We start from the raw sequence: 5,430 nt of genomic DNA, 5'->3' as shown, positions 1-5,430 counted from the left end.
AATCTATACATTTTAGTCCTCTTTTTGTACAACTTGATGATGAAGTGTTCCAATTGTTCAACTTTTCCTTCACTGAATAAATCATTCAAAGAGCTAACTGTTAAGATATTTAAAATATTGCATGTGATGTCCTTAAAGGCATCAAATGAATTTTTTGGTATTGCCACTTTTTTAGAAGTGCAAAAATTACACTCTTTCTTCCCATGCTTGTTTGGTCTTTTCAACACCTAGTTTCACAATAAAGTTGACACGAGATAATTCCTAGTTCAACAATAAGAATCTTGGCACTTCAAGAAATATTGGGCCTCGCCCTTTTTGATGATGATTGTAAGTGGGATTAAACTCTTCAATATGATAAGTTTTATGTGTCCTTACTCTTTTGTGCCAAGAATGCTTGTGAAACTTACATACAAAATGTCTTTACCTCTTTACTGTTTGTGGAGCATGTATTAAAGTAAATATTCAATTATATTCAAGTCTTCTTTCTTTTTCACAATATGCATCTATTCTCTTCCATTTGCTTAATTCTTTTTAAATATCCTATTTATTATTTATGGAGGCCACGTGTTCAAGTAAATATCCCATTGCATGTAAGTCTCTTTTCTTTTTCATAATATATCATTGAATGAATGAATGATAGATTTTAGTAGCGTGACAACTTAAACCATCTATCCTCTTACATTTGCTCAGGTCAATTTTTAAAAATATTCTGGCTATCTCATCATAATTATTACTTCAATAAAAATAAGCCAACATCACTCAAGAAGATGTCATCCTAATAAAGGAACAAACTTTTAAAATGAAGTATTTTATAAAACTAATGCATATTCTGTTTCCCGTTTGTAGACGTCGTCTTCCATCTGTTTGTGAAGATTTTTATATTTATTTTGCAGCCACTGGAGATCTTGGGAACTCTTTGAGCTCCCATTTCTTTCTTGCGTCATTTTAAACCTTAGGAAGAAAGTGTGAACCGCAAAATGTGAAATACAATTGATGAAATAATGGTTGGATTCAGAATGTTTTAGTTTTTTTTTACGAAGTCTATCATTAGAAATAATTCACTCAAATATAATCCACTATATTTTACTGGCAAAGCGAGTAAAATAATCTTGAGCAGCTCAAAATTGAGGCCTTAACGAAACTACCGTGTTTCCAAAATTCATTGCAGTAGAAATTTACAATAATTTGTGAAAGGTGATATCAGCACTTTAATTAGTTTGTTCTGCCCGGTTGCCAATGTTGCCCTCTACATGACTATTTACAGCCCTAATTATTACAACAGCTCGAAGCAAACTCAGGCCACGCTCATAATTTGTGCCGAGAAATTACCGGTGAATAGTTTTAAGGCAATAACAACAATCAATCTTATTAAATCGTCTATACTGTTTGTGCCTTTCTAAGTCAGCCCTGTATCTTCTTCATGCCAATTTCAAAACCACAAGTAAGAGATATTTCTAATGATAAGTAAAATTGTCATATTGTTAAATTTATCGATTCATGTTTTATAAATAGTAATTCTAAATGAACTTATCTTTTATAAATAGGATGGATTTCTCATGGTACTCATAAAATATTGATTCATGTTTTATAAATAGTAATTGTGAATGAATTCATATTGACCCATCTTTTATAAATAGGATGGATTTCTCATTCATGTTTTATAAATAATAATTGTAAATGAACCCATCTTTTATAAATAGGATTTCTCATGGTACTCATAAAACATGAGTTAATAAATCTGACTCAACAAATTACACAATTAAATTTTTATACCAATGTCACAATTTCAACCATTTCAAACTGTTATAACAACTTTTCATCAGCAAATTTGAGCATAATGCTGGGTATGAAACATCCAACTCCAAGTATCTGGCAACCCCCTTTCAATATGCTCGGCTGTGATTCCAGCTCATAAGCAGATACACAGATAATGAATCTCTGCGAGACCACAGCTATTGACAGCAAGTAATGTTCAGGCAGACTTGTAGTGATCTCAAAAATATTATTGCCACGTTATACTATAAGGTGTCATATGCATGCAAGCTAACAAAGCAAATCTACTTTAATCCATGAAGCACAATGTTAACTATAGTTTAATATTGTTTTCCGACAACAGCATATAGATGAGTAGGCCGACACTTTACCGATTAGAAAAAGAGTTTCCGCACTTAAAAAGCCCACACATAAGAGCCTATCAGCTAATAAATTACATCGAACCAGGTTCAATCATACAATGACTGGCATCATAGGAGCCCCGGCCATCAAAGCCGGCGCCAGCTATTCAAGGGCAATGTTTATAAGACCTCGATATGTTTCATCGATTCTATTGACATTTGAATTTGGGACCGTGGTTTTACATGTTCTTCTCTTCCAGAAGGAAACCAATTTTAAATTTCGAGGATATGAACACATACGAAAAACTAAATGTCTTATAATTCAAAGAAAGCCAATAATAAATGAACTTGTTTAAGAAATACAGCTCAACACTTGATCTATAGACTGGCTGATAATTAATGCCCACTATGTGAACTAGTTCACTCGCAATCAAATTAAAATTTGTTATCAGCCCCATTTCAGCCCTTGAACTCCGACAATGTTCATAGTATTAGCTGCTAGTATGTATATTCGCAGTTAATGTCTTCATCGTATGATCACATAACACGTACTAAAATAGCTCGCTGCCTACCAAAACATGAAGAGCCTGCCTGTAGTTGCTTCTCCACTAGCATCACCAATAATCACCACAAGAACAGATCCCATCCTTGAAGTGATGAAAACGGTTACTGTCCCTCAATACAATTTCTCGCCCAACAATCTTGCACATAAACTTGATGGCAGTATGGCAATCACCGCAGACGCGAAGGTTTTTCATTATTTTAAGGGTTGTACCAGCCGGGGTGTTTATGAGCCCAAAAGCAATTGCTAGCTTTTCACTGTGGTAGGCGAGATATTGTTCCTTTTCATCCATCTCAACTTTATGAAGCACATAGTTTGTATCAGGGAAGTACCCTGCCTTCTTCATTTCTTCTGTCAATTTTGCCAACTCGGCATATATTTCCTCCATCTGTGGGTTAGAGGGGTCGCCAACCATGAAGAAATGAACCTTCTTTTTCAGTTCAATCCAGCTGCATCCTGCTTCCTTTCTGACCCCATTATCTCTCATCAGTTTCCTCACTTTTGCTACTTCATCCCATTTCCCAACTGCAGCATAGATATTAGCCAGTATCACGTGTGATACATGGTCTTCCGGATCAATTTCAAATATATGCTTTGCAGCTCGGGCTCCAAGCTCTGAGTTGTGATGGACGGCACATGCACCAAGCAAGGCCCGCCACACAACTATATCAGGAGAAAATGGCATTTCCTTGATTAGAAGCTCTGCATCCATCAGCCGCCCTGCCCGGCCGAGAAGACCAACCATGCAAGTATAATGATCCATTCTTGGTACGATTCCGTGATCCCGATTCATGGAATTGAAGTATTCAGAGCCTCTATCAACTAAACCAACATGTGCACAAGCAGAGAGAACGCCAATAAAGGTGACATAATCTGGCTTCACACCCGCATTCTGCATTTGATCGAACAACTCAAACGCCTTCACGACATACCCATGGTTAGCACAAGACACAATTACAGAATTCCATGAGACCAAGTTAGGCTCAGGCAAATCCTCAAAAACCAAGCATGAATCCTCTATGCTGCCACATTTGGCATACATATCCACAAGGGCGCTCCCCACAAAAACATTTGATTCTAATCCTGCATAAATCGCATGAACGTGGACCTGCTTTGCCTGTTCTGGAGCTGCCAAATTCGAACATGCCCGAAGAACACTAGACAAAGCGAAGGGATTCATTCTCATGCCTTCTCTTTTCATCAGACAAAGAAGTCCCAGAGCCTCTTCAGCACACCCATTCTGAGCATACGCACCGATCATGGCACTCCATGATACCTCGTCCCTCACAGGCATTCTGTCAAACAGAATGCGTGCATAGTTCGTATTTCCACATTTGGCGTACATGTCAACCAGTGCACTTGCGGTAAACACCTCGTCTACCAATCCCAATTTTAAAACATACGCATGAATATTCCCCCCTTCTTCAGCAGCTGCTACGCCTGAGCACGCTTTAAGTGCGCTTCCGAAGGTGAATTGGTTTGGCATTGGCCCTCTCTGTTGCATTTGGCGAAAGAGTCTGAGAGCCTCCTCACAGTGTCCATGCTGGGCACACCCTGCAATCACTGAAGTCCATGAGACGACGTCTGGTTCAGACATTTTCTCAAACAATTGGTGTGCATCCTCCAAACTATTGCATTTCGCATACATATTGATTATGTTGTTCAAAAGAAACATGTTTACCTGGTATACAGTTTTGATAATGTGGGCATGGATTTGCTTCCCTAGTTTTACATCTTTGTTTTCAATGCATCTTTTCAGCAAGCCAACGTACTTATTACTGTCCATCAGCGACTGGATAAGTCTGATCAGAGAGGTTGAAGGGGAACAACATCAATACGTCATGACATTGTGGCCAAATTGAGAAAACTGTGCTTCACCACTTCGTAATAACATGCCACAGACATTTTGGTTCAGAATACATCAATCCGCCATAGCTGGATAAATAATTTTACCGTAGGCTAAGTAGAGGAGATGGGATACACCACCCCACAAACTGATTTACTGCAATGCTAACTCCTTTTTGGGTTATTTGAAGATGGGTATTCTTAAATCAATTTTGAAGAAGATTTGAGAGCTAATTGTCTACATATTTGTGCTGAAGGCGTTTTATATCTGAGATGAGTGGCCTGATTTTGAGAATCAATGATAGAAACTGCACTACTTTGGTGGACGACCATTCAAATGATCACTCAATCACTGTCCCGGCAAATAGAGTGTATATATATATATACACTGTCCCGGCAAATAGAGTTATATATATATATATATATATATATATATGTAGGGTATTCTTGTCCCAACAATGTCATTGTCGTCCTCACATAAGGTTGTTTCTCATCATTTAGTGCTTTGTTTCCCATATTTTAGCCCATATGCTATTTGTGGGTTGTACAAGCTTTGCTCCCTGATTTTAAATTTTAATGCTCCTGATTATAAAAATTTTATTTTTTATTTTTTAATTAATTTTGCATTGACTTAAAAAATCATATTTTTATAAACTTTTATAAATTAAATTTCTTTCTTACAGATAATTTAGTGAAATTCGATTTGCATACACAAATGTAAGTGATTGTCTATAAGATTTTGGGATCATTGTAAGTTTTAATTCTTTGTATTAGGCAATGTACTATTGCATTCACTCAACTCACAATAATAAACATGTGTTTCTTATTTACTTATTTCTAAAGTTGCCATCAATATTTATTAATTAGAAATATTATATTGACTTATTTGAATTATGATTGGCTCAATCA

The 5,430-nt window shown here is 36.6% G+C and overlaps 1 pseudogene across 2 annotated transcripts; it reads right to left on the bottom strand.

Moving 5' to 3' along the window:
- Nucleotides 1–2,147: 2,147 nt before the first annotated feature.
- LOC149529440 (putative pentatricopeptide repeat-containing protein At5g52630 pseudogene) lies at nucleotides 2,148–4,875 on the bottom strand (annotated as a pseudogene). Of its 2 annotated transcripts, none has more exons than XR_016358955.1 (2): nucleotides 4,358–4,875; nucleotides 2,148–4,239 (listed from the first exon to the last, which is right to left on the bottom strand). The product of XR_016358955.1 is annotated as a putative pentatricopeptide repeat-containing protein At5g52630 pseudogene, transcript variant X2 (transcript). The 2 variants fall into 2 exon arrangements; XR_016358954.1 differs by having other exon boundaries at nucleotides 2,148–4,230.
- Between the last annotated feature and the right edge of the window lie 555 nt (nucleotides 4,876–5,430).

This window comes from Cupressus sempervirens, chromosome 11 (genome assembly GCF_028749045.1).
Source record: "Cupressus sempervirens isolate cs-2001-9-10 chromosome 11, ASM2874904v1, whole genome shotgun sequence".
In the NCBI taxonomy this organism is placed as follows: domain Eukaryota; kingdom Viridiplantae; phylum Streptophyta; class Pinopsida; order Cupressales; family Cupressaceae; genus Cupressus; species Cupressus sempervirens.
This window is presented reverse-complemented; position numbering and strand designations above follow the sequence as displayed.